Source organism: Balearica regulorum, chromosome 14 (assembly GCF_011004875.1).
Source record: "Balearica regulorum gibbericeps isolate bBalReg1 chromosome 14, bBalReg1.pri, whole genome shotgun sequence".
Lineage (NCBI taxonomy): Eukaryota > Metazoa > Chordata > Aves > Gruiformes > Gruidae > Balearica > Balearica regulorum.
The window spans coordinates 14,207,423-14,227,725 of NC_046197.1; the positions used below are offsets into that span (position 1 = coordinate 14,207,423).

Sequence of the window (20,303 nt, forward strand, 5' to 3'; positions counted from 1 at the left end):
GTGCCCACCGGGCAGAGAGGGCTGCAGGGAGAGGAGGCGACTGGAGATGCACAAAGCCTGCGGCAGAGCTGCAAGCAGTAATTTCAGTGATTGTCCTAGAAGCAGATGGAATAAAGAGGAAGAAAGGAGAGAGTGAGGGTGGGAAGATGCACACACTCCCCCTTCAAACTTTGGAAAGTGTTTGTTTAGGAAGTTCATGGAGGGTTTTATGTAAATTGCAAATCTTTTTTATAACCTCGAAACTCAGAAGAGAACACAAAAGAGTTACCAACTTACTTTCTCCTCTTAAGAAATCACATCAAAAAAAGCATTCTTCTTTTTTTCCTGATGGAAATATGAAAATGAAACAAGAATATTTAGTTTTGTGCTGTTTCAAGTAGCCTTAAGTTTCCTCTTGGTCAGGGAAACTGATAAAAATAGTTTTATTTCCTTAGTCATAGATTTTTAGTACTTTTCTCTCTGTGGAGAGAAGATGGGAAAACAGAGAAATATGAAAATAGGTAGAGATTGGCCTCACATGCTGGGTTTTTTTCCCTGTTTTCCAACTGGTAGGTGGGAGGTAAGTGGCAAACTGGCAAAAAGTGTGAGCGTACATAAAAAATCTCCACGTTTACCTTTTATTTCAGATTTGCAATGGCAAAATGATAGTAAACATTTATTGAAAATACTATTTCCTTGAGAAGGAAAAATCTTTTATGGCAAAGACCTATTTTGAATGAGAAAATTTTCCACAAGCTTTCAACCACCTCTAGACAGAAATCTGTCATTATCTGCGATGGTCTGGGGTGTAGCAATGGGGAAGAAAACAATGTTGCTGGAGAAGTGGTCCATTGACATCAGCCACAATGCAGTGCAGTAAGCATAAAACTCTGGGACAAAATCAGGAAAGCCAAATGAAATTAAAGGATGAAGGAAAAATAAGTTAAGTTCTGAGTACTTTTAAACTAAAAAAATAAAAAAGGTTCATTAATGCCACATGTGATGCTTCCAAAGCATACAGCACGTGGCATTGCAGGTCAAGTTCTTGCACAGACAGCACAGATCTCTTCAGCTTCTGCTCCAGGCTTGGCTTTATCTAAGTACAGCTTGATTATTTCCAACCAATCTGGCAGCCAGTATAGTAGGCAAATACTACAAACCTCTTAGAGCTCAGTCCAGAAAAAAACCACATTTGAGCCTTTCCTTTTCCACTGCAGGTGTAGATTCGGAGCTGTGAGATTACGAACAGTTCCAAGAATATGCTAAGGCTGTGTTTGGAAAGAGCAGGTCCATCCCTGGAGTCTGGCTCCGTTGCACCTCATGACAACACACCATTCATACACACCTTTCCAGAGGGATCTCTCAGCCATCATGAGAGGCCAGCACCCACCTGAGAGAGGTGGAGGGAAGTACCCATGAAACACATCTTCCAGCCTTCCTGAGAGCAGAGGTGGAGGGATTTCACGTCTCATTCCCTAACACACAAAGAGCACAACGAACCGGTCTCCAGCCACAGTGATTATAGGTCTCACGTGTAGGAGGAGAACAAAGCTTCAAGCTCCTGGGACAGAATGATTAAAGGAGGCAAATACATGGTGTAGGGAGCTCTTGAAAAGCTGCCAGATTCTGTAAAACAATTTAGAGACACCACGAGACTTTCTGCAATCAAATTACATGGGGAGAGACCCTCCATTGATCCCTAACGGCTTTGTGCTGCTGGACTCATGCCCAAGTTGGTGGGTTTTCTGTTTGCTTGTTTATTAGAAGGTGAATTAATGTGCTGTATATCTCTTTTTCCTATTTAGAAAAGCCTGTGCTGGGTATGAAAGAAGGAAAATCAGTGACCAGATCAAGAGAAAGAAAGGGAAGAACAGGCATGAGAAAGGTAAGCGATGAAATCAATGACCTGAAGGCAACTCTACATTGGCTAGGGGTTGGTCTCCATTTCTTTCCATTGAAATGTCTTCTCTCTTTCCTCTTTTCTTTGCTCCTTTCATGGACTACATGATTTTTCACAGTGCTATTGTCTGATTTATTTAGTTTATCCTCCCATTTCCCCCTGGATTTTAGTCTCTCTGCTCCAGTGCTCTTTTCCTCAACATCTCCTGCATGGAACAGAAAACAATAATGCTCAACCGAGAGGTTGCTTCAATGATGGTGGCATTGAAGTGATCTTGAGATGAGAGAGATTATTCTCCTACTCCAGGGAAGAGATCTTTAGCAAAAATTCAGAAACTGCAAAGAGGACTAAAGGGAATATAAAAAATAACCATTGAAATGGTTTCATAAAAATGATAAGAGAAGTAGTTGAAAAAAAAAAAAAACAAACCCAACCAAAACCCAAAACCCCAACAAAAGGAAAACTGTGTGAAAAAAACAACTCACGAGTATATGAAGGTAAAAGCTAATCAAGCTAAGAAGGTTTTGTACCAGGGATAACAGTCATATTAAAATCAGCATCACTAGGGTGGGTGCAGAAAATGTCAAGGAACAAACTCAAGAAAGAACTGCAAAACACTGTGAAGCACAAGCATTGCAAGACGAACTATTTAGTCTCACTTAATCCATAAAAAAATTGCCTGTAATGGGTGGAGCTCTTTTGGAACGGAAATCATATTTCATTGCTTCTCTTTTATGGAATTTATATGATTTATCTTGGCAAATGGAATTAGGGAGATTTTATCTTTTCATTTTTTACAATTCCCTACATGAAAGCTTGAAGTGATTGGGGCGCTCTGGTTTCAGCTTGGGTCACTACTTCTAGAGAAGGTGAAAGCTTGAATACAAGACCAAGAAGAACAGACATACAGTGGAAGTCTCAATACTTTGTGATAAATATTAAATACCTTGTTCTGAATCCTCCTGTCCTAAAACATGACATTGGCTCTTTATGGAATGACTTGAAACATAAACATCCTTCACAATCCCCTTGTCTCTTTAAAAAAAAAAAAAAAAAAAGTGGCATTTGCTAACAAGGCCATAAATATTGATGTCTTTCTGAGGTCCCCCAGAGCCCTATCATTTCTGCAACTGACTGATTAATAATAGATTAAACACTTTAGTTTTGCTTACTCTGGTCTTCATAACTTTAAGTGCATCTGCTGTGTTGGTAACAGAAGGGCCTGGGACTGATGGATCTGGCAGATATTCAGTAGAGAAATATGGCATCAGTCTACAAATACCTTCAAGGGCCAAAACTCAACCAAAATCTGCAGAGGGACATCAGAGGTTTAGAGTAATTCAGTGAGGAGCTTCAGAATGTGTTTACTACAGATAAGATTTTATGTCTTTGGAATATCTGCAGTGTTTACTATGTTATGACTCCACATGACATTACACGGTAGACGTATAATAAACTTTGCATTCATAACATGCCTTTCATTCGGTGAGCTCAAAGGAGCTTTTGGCTGTGTTTTACGGAGGGCCAGACTGGGCTAGTTTCAGATGTGCTGAGCAGCAGTGATCACTCAGTACCTCCCAAAAACAAACTTCAAGGGACTTTTTGGATGTCACACAATGAGCCTGTATCAAAGCTGATGAAAGAACCAGGTGTTCCTGGCTTCTAAGCTCATGTTCAAATCCACTGGAGACTGCTGGCACGGAGGATTTGTTCTAGCTCTGCACGCCGTGAAACACCAGGGAAAATACCTGGTGTTACTCTCCTTGTTGATATAATTAATAACCTCATTTTATAGTGCTCTATTAAAAGGATCCAGAAGGCTATATGAAAAATCACATCTGTTCTCTTCAGCCCTGAATTCAGCGTGAGTTTTGCTGCTCACGTACTTGTCACCCCAGCAGCATCGCACAGGACTGTTTAATAACCTTGATCTTCAAATGAGCAGAATGGGCCAATGCACCAAGGGATGTAACTACAATTGTCTTGGGGCCAAACTCAACCCATGTGGCTTCAGCGGTGAAAATCATTCCCAGAATCCAGCTAGGTCCTCTACTCCCATGCAAACAGCAAAGACACACTTCATTGCTCTGAAGACCGTCTACCTGTTTCTAGTGTGAAACTGGAAACGCGTGAATTGAATACACACAGCAGCAGAGGTAGGCTTTGCTCGCGCATGGCTGCTGAACCACGGTGCTAGGGAGGAGATCCAAAGTGGGGCTGTGGGACCACAGTCACAGTCTCCTGACTGCAGCAGTCTCTCCTGAGTGACTGCCTCTGTCTGGATTTTCTTTTATTCTCTTCAAGTCTTTGCAAACAATTCTAAAAACGCCGAAACTAAGGCAGAGCAATTACCCAAGTGCTCCACAGAAAATCATTGCCATTCAGCCCTCTGCCCACGCACACATCCAGACACAATATTAACCCTGTCCAGCAATGCAGCAAAATATACGCTTAACATTTAACATGAGTCAAGATTGAGAAGTCACTAGCTGGGTGTGCAACGCTTTCTGTCTGCTCTTTCTTTGCAGTACCCATGGGTGGAGAGCCTGTGCAGGGAAGCACAAGATGGCCCCAGGCACCCCTGGACATGCTCTGAGCATTTGGGAGCACCCGAGACTCCCCTGCACCCGAGGTCGTGCTTGGTGACCCCTTGCTCCCATTACAAGGGCTGCTGCAGATGACAGCAATAACCCTGTCGTCTCCAAGGTAAAGAAGTTGAGTAGATGCTCAGGTATTTTGTTGATGAAACTGAGCAAATGAGGACCAGCAGGTAACACCTTCAAAGCCACGATCTTCACTGCGTGTTTCTCTTGCAAACACTGTGTACACAGCCCCTCCGCCCCTGTGACAGCAGCATGACAGATTCACATGTGCCCTTTCCTGAAATGTGTGAATAGCTTCTGCGGGTTTTCCTTTTAAAAAACATGGATTGCTTCAGATTTCTTCCTAACAAGCAGCCACTTCTGTACTACCACACTGATTTGCAACAATGCTTTCCTTGATGTCAGGTGCTTAGTGCCCAAAAGACATCTCTAACCGAGTACAGTTAGACAGGATTCCTGTGATTTGGAGTGGAGTGTCAAGGGGAGAAGGAGGGCAGAGCAGACCGGAGCTGATTTTGCCATGGAGTAGCTAAGTGGTTCCCAGTCTGCTTCCCAGGCACTAGCGCTGCACCATGGAGCTAACTGCACTGCAGCAAAATGATGGAAATCAAATGTCTGTTGGTTTCTGCTTGTCTGATTAGGGCATCTGCAGGGACCTGAGATGGTCACTGCAGGACTGTGCAGCCCAGGAGGCCTGGGAGCAGCAATGGTTCCTACAGAAATGCATACGGGTGTTTAAAGGGAGGGGATGGCCTTTTTTATACCCCTTGAAATACACCTTATTCATTGACAAGCTTGACTAGCAGAAAAGCCCATCTGCACTCCTTTGAGTATGATGCTGTATGCAACATCAAAAGGGATGCTCTAGAGAGAAGTGGTACCAAGTGTAAGAGGAACAATCTTCATGAGGAAACATGATGTAAAAAGATTTTACTTTGATCCTTTTCCCAAGCAGTTAGTTGTAACTCCCAGTTGGTGACTCCAGCCATTCTGGTGCTGTTCGGCAGATACACCCTCAGAATTGCAACCCCAGTCCAGCACATGCGGTTGCAAAGAGACGCATTCACTTAGCTCCTAACATGTGAAATGAGGTACTGCTTTAGATATTGGGACATCAGGAGAACCACCACCCCACTGGCTGCCTTCTTGGAGATCTTCTCCCTAGAAAACAGCGTTTTTGCTCTGCCTTCCTCTCTGGGAATTGCATGGTCTGTAGCGACCACGCAATGGCTTTTAGCCATAGTGTTGCTGTGTTGTCCTGCTGAATGTTGGGTCAGCAGCTAGTTGGAAAGAAATGAAGCTCAGAAAGGCTCTGCAATGACTGCTGAAAATTTTCCTGACCACTCAGCATGGAGTTCACTACTGTTTGCAGAACAAAGTTTCAAAGCAGGCTTTGCTCAGGTGTTGGTAGCAATCTGCTTTCAAAACAGAGGTGGAAGGAGATCTTTGTCGGAAGCATACACTACTGTTTGTATTTATTTATTCATTAGTTTGCATACCACTGCTTCTCTACAGCAGCTCTGAGCTTTCCTATGTGGTGAACTACAGGTCTGATTTCTTTTTATATCGTTCCTCATCTAGCCTTTTTTTTTTTCCCCCCAGAAATTCAGCCAAAGAAAACATGATGTTGGATTTTTAGTCCCTTACCCTTGGGCCTCATTATGTGTGTCTCCAACTCTATTTATTTACATTTCAAGGGAGAGGTTGGCAGAGAAGAGAAAACATGAGGACTTCCCTACAAACTATGATCAGCCAAAATTTTCTCTGTGTACAAAATTCTGCATCTTACGCTGCAAAGTCAGGAGATGTGGCATGAGAGGAAACTCAGGGACAGTGGGCAGCATCTCCTTTTGCCCTTTCTCTGGGCATGGTCTGCCATGTACTTATATTATTTCTTTTTATAAACAAACCAATGCTCTCCTTCAACCCCTCCACCCTCACTTTCCATCTCATCACTTTTCTTTCTATTTCTCATCCCTTGTTTTCTCTGATCTTCAGCAGGGAGGACAGGAGGAGGAATGGAGTTCATGCTGTGCCTCTCTCCCACTTTGAACATGCTCACATTCAAACACCTACTCTGCTGTTCCTTCACTACCCTGTCATGAACTTTTCTTCTACAACATATTAAACTCTTCCTCCTAAAAATACTCAAAATACCAGCCTTGCTTCAAAGCAGCCAGTGGCAGAAGGAAATAACTCCTCATACGTTTTCTCATTAATTAAAGCATAGGACTAGTGAGCTGCACAGTGCCCACCTCTGTACCAACAGTGAAAGGCTGAGTGGTCCTCAGGACTGAATACGTCTGTGGGGAAGGGAAGAGGTATGACAGAGAACTACCACTGTTCTGTTGGTGGAAGGTTTTGTGTTAGCACATGACCATCCTCTAATGTTCACATTCAGTGAGCTTTTTGTCTTTCCCAACACTCACAGGCGCTGGAGAGTATTCATGCTACTCAGAAGACTCTTTAGCCAAGTGCAGAAACCCCTGGAGTAACTCCACGGTCAATAGCCATGCGGAAGGAGACCCCTGCTCCTCATGGCTTATTTATCAGCTCTCAACAGCCTCTATTCCTCTCTTTTACTATCTTCATTACCTCCTTTTCCAGCTTCTTAGAAACTCAAAGTAAACATTAGCAAAATGTTCCCTACCCAGGAAGCCCCTGCCCAAACCAGAATTCCTTGCCTCAGAGAGGCCCACAACGCAGTACTTTGCACAGCACCTGCTCCTAGGGCAGGATTACATTTCCTCCACGCTATGCCCAGTTGAGTGCACGGTGTCACTTGATGTCCCTGACAATAGTTGCTGTCTCATGTCCAGAGCTACTTGGTCATAGGTTGGTTGCTCACACCTGTCCTACCTGCCAAAAGGCCCTGTAGAATAAAGTGGTGATCTTGGCTGAGCTCCTAGCTGACACCAGTATTACAATTAGCAGTGCCACAGTTTCCTCAGGACTTCCCTCCATCCCCATCGGTACAAAAATACAACATGGTAGGAAAAATCCTCATTGATTCACATGAACAACAGAGGTTCACCTCCTGCTAGCCCTAATTCTGCTGTGTAAATTTGGTCCCACCAATAACCCTACCGAGGCCAACAGACTCATTCAGGAAAAAGGTGGTAGTAAGGACAGAAATGAGGTCACAAGCTGGGTTGCTGGGCCCTGTTAGCCTCTTGCATGACAGCTGAGAGGGTAGGAGGCACCACCAGCCTGTTGTGTGAACTGTGAAGCAATCTGGTTTGTGCAAAAAGGACAGCCATGCACCTGCCTCATGCTTAGTCACCAGTGTGTATCTGACTTGGCCAGGAAGCTGCCATACCTCAGCGAAGCATAACTGAAAACAGAGTAGCTCTGCACAGGGCCAGGGGAATGGGTAGAGCCATGTTTCGTAGTGTCTGCTGGCATCAAATCCCACAGTAGTTCTGCTCATGGGGGGTCCCCAAGAGGGTCCTGCTGTCCACTTATGCCCCAGGGATGGGATCCCAACCCAGCCTGCACTCACGGCTGGGTTGCCATGTCCCACCACGCTACAGGCAGCCTCTAGCCATCCCTGTGAATGCAGAGCCAGGTTAGGGACACATCACACCTCAACACAACACACACCTCTACAGCCTGCTCCTGTGGTTGCACCTAGAGCTTTTAAATCAGCACACCACCAAAGAAAAAGCACTCAAATCATTGCTGGTGGCACAGAGACCCTCCAAAATGGCCCTTGCTCAACAGGACTGCCTGGTGGCAGGGGGCCCACCACAGCAGGGGAGCAGAGTGGGCTCAGTACAAGCAAGGCACAGTCTGTAACTGTCCCAAATTTCCACACCAGCACTTCCACGTAGATCCCTTCTGCCAAAGCTTTGTGTAAGCAACCCCCAAAGTGCATCATGTTGCATTCATGTTGGGTTTCTTGCACAGGTATCGGTGTATTTACTCACCTCTTTCCAGACATCAAGTATGAAGAATTCCTCACTGGGACTTTACAAAGCACAGATATGCAGACTTGCCTTTTTCGGGCTATAGATTAACCTGGGACAAAGCTCTGGTCTTGCACCAGTTCGGAGGAAAACAGAAACAAGACCGTCTGGGCACTATCAGAGTTCCTCACTTCAGCTCAGGATTAATTTCCTGTAAACTGCAGGATCTGAACAAAAATAGGTCCATGCTCCAGCTTAATATGAAGCAAACAGAGGCAATACCACGGCTTTCTGCTGGCCTGCCCAAGGAATAATGGAAATCCCTTCTCAAATTCAGCCTGCCCCAGGGTGAGAAGGATGCCATGCTCTCTGTTGCAGCTCAATTAGGGAAGATCCTCCAGCAACTAACATCTCCTGTGGTTTCAGTTTCTGTCATTTTTATAAGGTGACACAGCTCAATCCCAGGCTCTTCCCCATTATCCATCACTGGGGAAAGGTTTCAAATATTTTCTGGACATATAGTGCTGTAACTGCTAATCCACTTGAGGTTTGGGGCTTTTTTCCCTTCATTTTTTAACAAAATATTCCTCTTACTTTCAACCTACCTCCAGGCTGTTTTTGCTAAGTAATTTTTTTTTTTAATTAAAAGTGCATACATTTTTCACCAAGAAATTTCAATAATTGAGCTGCAAGGAACTCCTCAGATGTGAGATCTTGATTTTGCAAGTGCCCTGAGGAAACAATTTGGGAAATCCGCACTGCAAACAACTGGGAAAATAAGTGGACACGTTGCATCAACAGGATGAAATATTAATTAAAGGGAGAATGACTTGGCAGCAAGAGAGAGAGATTCAGACTGAACTCGATGGGACACTGCATCCACTGTCTGTGTGAGTACAGTAATTTTGCAGCTCCCTTCAAGATTGAGGTCCCCAAATTGTTGTGTTTGGGATCTCACTAGCTGCTATTTCATTTGCGTGATTCAGCATCCGTCAGCTTCCCTGTAAGTGGGATTTATGCCTGAAGTGGTGTTACAGCAACTGCAGCAGACGTTGTGATGGCCATAAAATCATTACCACGGAAAGAGAACGTCCTCAATGATTTAGCCCTTCCATCTCTGCTATAAGTGTTGGCCCAAATTCACAGCAGTAAGAACTAAGACAAAGAGCTTTACATAAACCACCTGCAATGTCACCCAGGGATTTTTCTCACTGAAAATTAACACACAGGGTCTCATCACTGAATCAGTCCTACTGACTCTTGTGGTCTCAGCACAGGGCTTGCAAGGGTGAGTGAGGTCTTTAAAGTCCCAGCTCCTGGAGTCATTTGATTCTGAGTCCCATTATCTTTTTTTTCTCTTTTTCAGTAAGGTACGGACCTTCAGCTTCAGGGCAGGGAGGGAAATCTAAAAATAAGAGTTTTCAGTGCTAAAAAAGGGAAGATTAATAAAAAGAAGCCTCAAATTCAATATAGTACTAAAAATGCATGACTTGTAAAACAAGCTTACAGTTTCAGGAACCTGATAGTTATTAACTGAATGCTTTCAGGCAGCAATGTCAGGCAGAATAGAGAACAGTTGCAGTAGATACAAAAGGCTCCTCCTCAACCATATCTATCCTATGAACTCATCCTACCGCCTGAGTCCTGGTTCAGCAGAAAGCTGCTGTTGGTTTTCAGCATCTCACCCCTGCCTGCGTTGTAAGGTCAGCCTGTTTGGCTGTTGAGAGTTAACCACATGCACATCAGGATGCACAGCGAGGTGTAAAGGTTGAGATCCATGTGTTGCCTACACCTGCTGGGTGAATTCTCTCCAATTTTTTTTTTATTTTTTTTTCACAGAGAGGATGTAAGGGCCAGCAGATTTCAGTTTTTGACAGCACCTGGCCTAGAGAAATGAAACCCAGCAGGTAAAGAAAAACCCTTCATGAATTTCAAAAGATGGGACATATTGTGCACTGAAGCACACTCTCTCCACTGGTTCTGGAAAGAGGATAATCCACACAGACTAACAAAGAGAGACAATTTAGCCACATGCAGGAACACAGTGGTTTATCAAGGCAATTTGGAGTTAGTTATTAAATGCTGTAAATATCATTAAAAAGAAGTGAGTCAGGGGGGCAGTGGGGAAAAAAAATCAAGAGTCTCTGAAGGACTACAAGAGCTTGTAGAGGTTATACAGCTGCACAACACCTCCAGGGGCCATTACTTGCTGTCTTGAAAAGAAAACATGGTTATTTATGTAATCACTGAGCTGTAATATGGCCCCATGAAGGAAATCACTTTGCCTGGAAGAACGCATTGGTAAAGCAGACCTTAACGATCCCTGCAGCTGCCAAGTCCAGTCCCTTTCCTCCCCGAGCAAGATTTCTGCTGGTGTGGCATGAAACAGCCCTCCTACCTTTTCACAAAAACATAGAGATTTGGGCCAGGAGGGGCCTCGGTTGTACCAGCCATCCACGGACCTGGCTCACCTCTACCCAAAGCATCGCTAGCAGACATCCCTCCAGCCTGTTCCACAAGCTCTCCATTTGCCACTACCTTTTTCAGTCCATCTCCAAACCAAGCTATCAGACAGACCTCCCAATGTCCAGCCTCCAACTCCCACCATCTGTGAAACTGCAGTGGATAGACAGAACTTACTCATTTTCCCTCTGCAGGCTGCACCTGAAGATTTGAAAACTATATTTCCATTCTCCAAAATAAACCCCAGTTCATTCCCTTTCTCTTCTCTGCCATGTGTTCTAGGGCTTGGGACACCCCCGGATCCCTCCAGGACTTTCTCCAAGCAGTCCCTGTCTTTGCTGAAGTCCAGTGCCCAGAGTCAGACACAAAACACTGTTGCTGAACCATGCTAAATACCATGATATATCGGCCTGACATGCAGGATTTCCTTAATTAGTGGGCCTGGGTTCTCCTACCAGATTCTATTACGTGCTATAAATGGACATCAGTATCCAAAGAAAATCTCTTCGTCTGTTCTCTGAGAACCATCAACCATACATTTGAGGGGATCTCTGTATCGTCGCTATGGAATTGGAGGGGGGGGGGGAAGAGGAAAAAAATCTTTCTATAATTTCAGTCTTTTTTCATTTGCTTTTTTTTTTTCTTAAGTACTCAAGCATTACTTGGATTAAAATATTCAGAAAACAAAATAAGAGAAAAAAATTCCTTACAATGTTCCATTCTCAAGACTCTGAAGAAATAAAAATGGTTTCTGAAGGAAGTCAGGGAGAAAAGAGAAATCAGCACCTTCCTTTCTGTGACTGAAACTTAATGCATCTGGTGCTATTTGTTACTGACCTGAACCAGAACATGGAGCCAGGAATGCAAGAGACCACTTTTAAAGGATGGGATGCCAACCAGGAGTCTTCATGGGGAAGAGAAGTGCCCCGTTTATACATAATTTTTCATTCTTTTCAGTCCTTTTTTTTTTCTCCTACTCTAACACAAAACTCCTGCTTTTCTCCTGACAACTCAGTGGAACTCCAAGTCATCTCTCCTTTTGCAAAACTGGCAGCAAAAATTACAACAAAAAAAGCCACTTCTGATTCACAGAGGTGTAAATGAGATCAAAACTCACCCAAGACGATTTTATGTCGCATAACACCTTCCATGATTTTATAATGGAGATAATGGCAGGATACACCAGATGATAAGCAATGGAGCACTGTTGGCAGCGGGGTGGTAGAGGAATGCCTTTGATGGAGACGCTGACAAGCCATTTCAGCTCAGTCCCAGTGCCGTGTCCTCATTGTGGCATTTTACAGTGTGTTGGCTCAGTGGGGCAGAGCCACATCCACCCAATGAAACGTGTCTTTGAGTTACTGCTGCTCTTCATGCACCAGGGCAGTTTGCTCCTAGGCTCTTCACTTGTGCACCTTTCATCATGGATAAAGCCAGGGGCACAGACATATGTGCATGAAAGCACTTTCTGAAGCCCACCATCGCTTCCCTGGTGCTGGTAGGCAGAAACAGCCACCCTCAGATCGCCCTGGCACCGAGACTGAATTTCAGAGCTCATCTTGGTGTCCGTGGTCTCACTGTTGCACAGTGAGATTGAACCTTTGCACAGGTCCTCTTCAGGATGAGAGGTACAACCACAAAGCTGTTATTACCCTACCGATGGTGCTCTGCACAGGTCAGTGTGTGGGAGGAGAGACAGAGAGAGCGAGTTGAGTGGCATAATTATGCCCGGCATGTCTTTTTCTAAATATCACAACAGATATTGCTCTAGTTTAATTACTCTCAGCAGCTTCATTAGCAGAGCTGTGTAGTGAGGTCAGATGCTCCCGTCCAATCTTCAGGGATCCACAAACAAAATGGGCTTTCTGGTTCTGCGTGCAGGAGATGGAGAGATCGTTCCTGGAAGTGCTGCTGCCGGGGCTGGGGAGGGGGGATTTCGAGGAAACGGTGTCACAGCAAATGGCAGCCTCAGGTAGCTGCTGTGCTTGCAAACTGCTCTCTCCTGGGATACCTGCTGGGAGGTCAGGAGCCGTCTGTTTGGTAGTTACAGCCCCATCTACTGCAGACTGAAAATAACTCTTTGGTTTCAGACGCAGCCCCTGCCAACACAGCATCGTGGTGCCCGCAGGCATCCCTGCGTCTGCTGTACCGCAGCAGAGGTTGGTCCATAGCACCCTCTGCTCTGATGGAGACACCCCAGCCCTGATGCCACTGGTGACACATGCAGGTGATGTTTCTTCCTTGCCATCACCTGCCCTCCAATTCCCTCAGTTTTGCATGATCCTCCTTCAGCTCTGACTCCCACACCCACACTACCTTTTCCTGGAATAAAAAAGAAGCTTGAACAGGAAAAGGAATACAAGGGAGGTGGTTGTTGCTGTAGGAGAGGGTCCTTGGGACAATCAATATTAAAGCAGGTTGGATTCTTCTCAGGCTTTTCATCGATGTATTTTCATATACACATCAAAGCCTTTAGACTAAAAATGCTGACATGCAATCCAGAAGAGCCACACAAAACCCAGATGATGTAGGTACTCGGACCCAAGAAGCTACCCAAATTTCTGCTGCAATCCCCTTTGTCTGTATTGGCTGGGCATAGAAGTTCTGTGCAGATAGAGCCATTCACGGGGAAACCCTGGATATCTGTGTGCATTTTGGAGACTTCTCTCTCCTGTCTTGCACGGGGCTCTCCTTAGCAACAGGGCTCCTGTTACAGGATCTGCTGCTGCTTTTCGCCCTCTCTGCCACCAGTGGCACATGGAATCTGCAGTTCTGCCTGCTCAGACCAATGAAATGCTTATAAACCCCTGCCCCGACCATCCTTTCAGCTATGCAGTCCTATGTGACATTGCAAATGAGGGAAAATGGAAAAAGGTTTTCACTGAAATCTCTTCAAATTCCCAGCCTGCTAGCAGCTGCAGTGGTGGCAGCTCATAACCCTGTGCAGGCTGCAGAGCTGCCCACAACACTGGAGAAAGAGTTTTTTGGGTGCCTGAGCTCTGGCTTGAACTCAGGGTGTTCAAAGGCATTAACTTGGGGCTGCTGGCTGGTTTTCTACTTCATCTGCCTTGTCTAAAGCAGATAGTTTAAGCCACACACAGAGGTGGTCTCCATAAGCTCCTGTTCCTGAAGCAACAGGGACTGAACTTCAGAGGGACCCAGAGAGGATGGGATGCAGAGATCCTGCCTTCCTGCTGCCGGCAGACTGAAGTGCAACGCTGGCTGTCGTTGCACGTCGGTGTGAGCATGTGTGTGGGGGACTGCTCGTTCTGGGAAGCAAGGCAGAGGGACACCACATCCTAACAAACTGCTCGCAGAACATGGGGCCATATGTTTCTGGAAATGTCAGAATAAAAATCATTATAGAAATGGAAAATTACTTCTCGATCCGTTCTCATTCCTACAATATTGCTTTCTATTTTAATGTCTGCATTTGTCTCATTGTTAAAGTAGGGACAGAGCTGAGAAAAGATTGGAAGGGTGGCTTGGGATGCTGCCACAGAGAAAAGATGGTCTTGTACCTAACATCCCAGAGCCCCTGGTACAGAAATGGCTTGAGCAAGGTTATGAAAACAGTTTTGAGCTTAAATATTTGCAACGTCAGATCTTCCAAATGATTCTTATTTTTATTCCTCAGATACTCCCCAAACACCTATTTTTCTGCATAATACCTTTTGGCTCTATGCTGATGCTACTCATTTAAATACACATGGAAGTTATACATAACAAAGACATGAAAAATATAATGCTCTCCCATTAGAGGCATATTTTGCCATTCCTACTATTTTCTAAAACAATTACTTACTAAGATACAAAGCAAGGGGCTAAGGCAATCCAAGGAGACTTATAAAGTTCTTATTCTTGTTACATCCAGGATGAAGTTGGTCCGGGCTATCTGAATTACTCCACTATGGCATAAAATTTGAAGTAGTAGACTATTACGATACAAGATACTCAAACTAGCTACCAAATAGCTCCCTTTGGCTGTCAGTAAGGGGAGATGGGTGGATGTACTTTTCTTTTAACATGCAAGTAAAATCAGCTCCTTTGCTGATGGGACAAAATGCATGTGCAGAAAGGGGAGTACTGCCTGGTTCATCAGACACACTGAGAGTCTGGTGGTGCTCCGTGTTCTTGTCATGACGGAATACTTCCTTCCTGAGGACTTCAAAGAGACACACCTTTAACTTTGCAAAGGAACAAGAAACATGAAAGTGCAAGAGAATTGGAGGAGGGAGCTGAGGGGGGAAATTGTGACAGGCTGTAATCATGAGACAAGAGTTTATAGTCAAAATAGCGGCCATGAATAATGCAACAGTTCTCCCCCTGGAGAGAAGGAGGCCTTGGAAAAATGATTTCTCCAGATCTAATGGCTGAAACAGTCCATTACAGGTGCCACAAGAGGCATCTGCCTCCATTTACATATCCATTTGATCAGATCCTGGAGCTACAAATTGTGCACTAATCAAGATTAGGACCACAAGGAACTTGTGGCACACAGCAAGCCCCGCAAGGTGTAAGAACAGAGTTTCCATCCCATGAAAGGGCAAAAGAGCCGATAAAACCCCTGCCCATTTCCCAATGGATACTGTAGAATACAAAAAGGCATCAAAAAGGTTAAAACAATGTTCAGGGTCTTGACTTGAGGCATATGGACACTAAGGACACCAGGACTGTGCAGCCTAAAAAAAAAACATTACTGCCAGGGGGTTGATAGAGACCCATACAATCAGCAATGGTTTGGAAAGCCTAATAATAATAATAATAATAATCCATGCTCCTCATTTCTCATAAGCCAAGATATAGAGGAACACACAGAAGTGATCAGGCAGTGGGTTTAAAACAAAAGAGGCACTTTCCCAAGTGGCACAGCAGTAAGTCCTGGAACTCTGTGGCAGATGAGCCTCAGTATAAATGAACTTTGAGATTACAAATATCGCTGCACTGCCAGCTATTCAGCAAGACACTCTGGATGCAAACTCTAACAGAGTAAACTTTACATTATTGGTAGCATCAAACCAGAAGGCGGTATCTTTTATACTCTTCGCTTAAGTATCTGCTATTGCCAATTATCAGAGACAGCACACCGGGTAGTTTGATCTTTGGTTGGGCCCAGTGTAATGGGTTTTGCGTTCCTATGTTACGTTCAAAAGAGGTGCCTCCTCTATAGCTAACAGCTAGTAAAACTACCAAAAAAGGACTTTTATCACTTGCCATTTGTATTACACAGCATGGGATTTTCAGGTATTTCTCTACAATATGCTCTGCATCCTCAAACCTGATGGATGAAATCACATGAAGAAGGGTTAATTCATTACCAGCTGCATTTAATAATTTCTTATGCATACAAATGCAGTATTAAAAATAAGGTGCAAATCTTAGAGCAAACTTGAGCCTCCTTTTAAATCTGATATTCTACAGCAGCTTGTAAATTGGCCTTTCATTATTTCCAGGAGAAAATAATTTATTTCTAAAAGATATTAGAGCAGCATACTGTAAGCCAAAACCCTGATGGACGAGGATGTGAAATATCTTCTTGTCTGATTGTTGCACTAGTTTGCTCTCATCTACATAGCACAGCCTCGAACCAGACAAAGCAGTGAGTCTGCTTTGGCTTATTTCTTAAAAAAAGCCTTCAGCTTTTATGAAATGTTTGGTTTCCTCCTTTTCTACTTAGTTTAAATGATGATTAAGTTCTTGAGGGGCTGCTATACTTAATTGTCAGGCATTTTTTTTTCTAATGGATATTACATGGACTCCTAGCAGAAATTCACTTTTACTGCCCTCCCTCATCCATGCTAAGAATGACAGGCAGATGCAATGTTAAAAGGAGACAGTTTATCATTGTAAATAGACTTTTCACATAAAATGCAGACATGTGCTGTATATTCTATATAGTTATGATTTTGGTGAGCCTTTTAAAATATAACTAGAGACATCTTAAAGATAATCTAGTTATTATTTTCCAGTGCCATGGAGGGGAGGGGGGTTGTTTTTGGTGTGTTGTGTTGGTTGTTTGGTGCTTTTTTTTTTGGTTGTGGTGTTGGGTTTTGTTATTTGGGGTTTAGTGGGGGTTTTTCCCAGTGGGTTTTCCATGTTTATCCTCAGAAAAATACAGTATTCCTGATGATCACCTGTGGTCAGGTTTGGGATCCTTAGGCAGGGAGGCAATTCTGTTCTTGATCACTTGGAGTAATGCCATTAAAAGCTCTGGGTCTGACTATTAGCTGATGTAACTGAGGATATCCACATTCGATACACACTTTCAAAGGACTATTCTGATTAATTCTGAATGAGAACAAGGCTTTCTGGGAGAGATTCTCTGCTCTGTGGGGTTCTCTGCCAGCACCAATACTGCTCTCCTGACTCAAGAATTGCTTTTTCCTTCCTCAAATGTTCTCCAGAATGAATTTCAAAGTCGTGCATGGACAGACTCCAGATTTAAAACTCATACAGACCTCCATGCCAGAAGAACCAGAGCCTCAGGGAACGTAACAAACACAAGAACAACCAGATGACAGCATATTAATATACCCTGCATGTTATCTACATGTAGAGAAAACTTGCATTGCCAACACATGGAGCTGAAGTGATTCTCCAAGAGAAAACCTCACAATTGTTCCAGGCAATAAGTAGATATCAGCTCCATTTCTGTTCCACCAAGGGTTAATTGGACTCGGGAACAACATGAAAGGAGAAGGGGATGTGGAACAAGATACAAGTCAAAAGGAAAGAGGATTCCCATCCTTCTTGTAGTATTAATTAGCAGCTCTTTTGCCATCTCCCAAACACAGGAGCATCCCTCCATATATAAGAATGGTTCCCTTTACCCCTGCTGCCTCCTCCCAAACCAACAGGCTGGCACTGGACCAGCAAAGTGCAGACAGTGGCAGAGCTGCTGCCGACACCAGCAGCAGAATCGGAGACCCAAGTCAGAACACAGCCTTGAGGATGAGACTGGGGTAGTTTAGGTACATCACAACGGGCTCGTTATTGTCCCCTGAACCCCTCAGTAGGAAACAGCCTATTCATGTTACTGGGATGCTTTCCTCTGACTCCATCTCTCAGATCCTGGCACCACGAGTCTTTCTGCCTGGTGCTTCCCTCTGTCCTTTCTGTTCTTTTCTCTCTCTTCTCCTTTTCTTTTCTTTCTTGTCTTTTTCCCCCTCCTTTAACAATTTTCAGTCACCCCCAGGGAGACAGTCCCACTCTTATTTGCTAAAATAACTAGTAGTTAAATGACTGACATTTAAAGCATATCTCAGGCTTCAGCATTGCTCCACTGGGAGAAGATACAGTGATAACTGTGTGGGGAGAGGGAGGAATAGGATGTGGATCATGCTTCTGAGAGCTCTTCTTTTTTTTTTTTCTTTTTTAGGCTGCCTGCACACTCCAGCAGATATCATTTCTGCTGGAGCACTGATGGAGAACATGTCTCTAAGAGGCAGACAGACAGAGGACTGTCCATGGAATATGTAAAAAAATGACCACTAAAGCATAAATCAAACTGGAGGCCACTACACTGGAAGTCTCAGCAAGGAGATTTTTTTATTATTATTACTATTACCTGCTTTTATCCTTCCTTTGGAGTCAGTACTGCAAAAAATCACACTGAACTGCACCAGCACATGCAAAAGGATGCTCAGGAGTTGAATGGCAGCACATGGTACTGCTCAGGGTTTAGGGACATTAACAGAGCTTGAACATCTCTGGTACGAGTACACATTCCACCAATAACCAAGTATGTTCCATTGAGACTGCTGAACCCCAGAGTCTGGGCTCTCTGTGTGCTAGTGTAGTCATGACAGCAGACATGTCTGCACAGGAGCCCAGCCCAACCTACAAAGTGATTTCTGCAGAAACAGCCAAATCCCATGTTAGAATAGTGCACAGGCAAGAAAAGAATGTACATGAGGACCCAAACGTACAGTGGCTTTAAGGTTGGTGGTAATGATAACGATGGAGCTGTAGCTCAAATTAAAGATACACTAGCTGTCCCAGGGCTGAAGTAGGATGAAGGCCAGGACTCACAACTGATTGGCATTATACAAACTCCTCAGGGCTTTCCCTCCACTGATTATACTCTGCACGTAACTCATCTGCTGAGACCTCAGTACATATTAGCATCCCTATTGCTGATAACTTTCCTTTCAGCTTTCCTGCTCACACAGGTGAACTCAAGGCAAGCTCTTCCCCCAGGGCATGGTGCAATGATGCCTTTGAAAGATCTTCAGCAAAAGTAACTATCAGTGGTTTGGTTCTGTTCTAGTTTGGTTGGGAGAGATGGATGGACATTTGCACTCACACCTGCAAAATCCACATTTTTCCATTTTCCCCAAAAAGGTTTCTCCTACCAGCAAGAAATGCAATCAGCCAGCTGCCACCTAATTAGCATATGGCATGTTCATTTGACTTGTCAGATCCTTTGGGAATTTCACATGATAGAACTGTTCTATGGGAGGGCTTTTCTAAGACAGTTTTTCAAATGAAAGGTCCGAAAAAGGGAATTAGTTTCTCTGCCACCCACCATGTAGTTTCACCATCTAATTTTCCCCAGTTTTGCTTCAGAGGTTTATAACAGGTAAGACAAACTTGATTAATAACAGCAATAATCCTTGTGTTTGATTATGACAAAGGAGTAGATTCATCAATGTAAAGGAATATTGCATCCAATGGGAGCTCAGCAAACAAAAACCCAACAAAAAAAACTCCTACCCAAACTCCAGACAATATAGCTTTGTTTTCTTTTTCCAGTTCTCCAAAATGTACAGCCTAGAGGATCATTTTGGAACTCTTCCCTATAAGCAGGTAGTAAAGGGATTCTCATTTGGCTTGGTAGGCAACTGTGGATATATGCAAAGAATTACTTTGCAATCCACTGTGCATACTTCCACTGACAAAAATGTGGCAGTAAGCAGAGAATCTGTGCAGTAGTGGGTATCGCGTGTACTAGTTTGGAAGTAAAGAGGCAGTGGGTGTTTATTGCTATTACCAGGTGATGACAAGCCAACGCGGGCTCTGAAAACCTTATCAGCAGCTGCTTCTCCTCCGCTCTGAGCTGCTCTGCTGGGGTATTACACAGGCACAGCAATGCTACCTGACAAAAGCAGTGGCTCTGATTTTTAATAAACATCTGTTGGGCTTAACGGTGCTAATAAATTGCATAATCTACTTATTTGCTGTCTGGTTTGTAAATGTTTAGGGTACAGTCTACTCATGCCTCCAAGATAGTTGGGCTGGAAAGTCTCTGTGAAAATGAAAATGGTCTCCCAGAGCATAACCTGACTACAGAAAACAGGTTGCTAGCAAAACCCCCAAATACTGTGGTACTATAAAATCATTAAAGTCACTACTCCAGTACTGTCTCTGAATAATACCCCCAGTTTTAAATAAGAAAAGCTTTGTAATCAGAAGACCTCTCCCACCTTTTCTTCCTTTTGATTTTCCCCA

The 20,303-nt window shown here is 43.9% G+C and overlaps 1 protein-coding gene and 1 long non-coding RNA gene across 4 annotated transcripts in view; one reads left to right on the forward strand and one right to left on the reverse strand.

Moving 5' to 3' along the window:
- Positions 1–20,303, reverse strand: part of GRIA1 (glutamate ionotropic receptor AMPA type subunit 1) — a 125,581-nt gene that overhangs the window by 84,221 nt on the left and 21,057 nt on the right. The window lies entirely within an intron of this gene.
- On the forward strand, positions 4,427–19,974 carry LOC142603868 (uncharacterized). Its single transcript, XR_012837763.1, has 3 exons — positions 4,427–4,585; positions 17,258–17,824; positions 18,232–19,974. It is a non-coding gene; the product is annotated as an uncharacterized LOC142603868 (long non-coding RNA).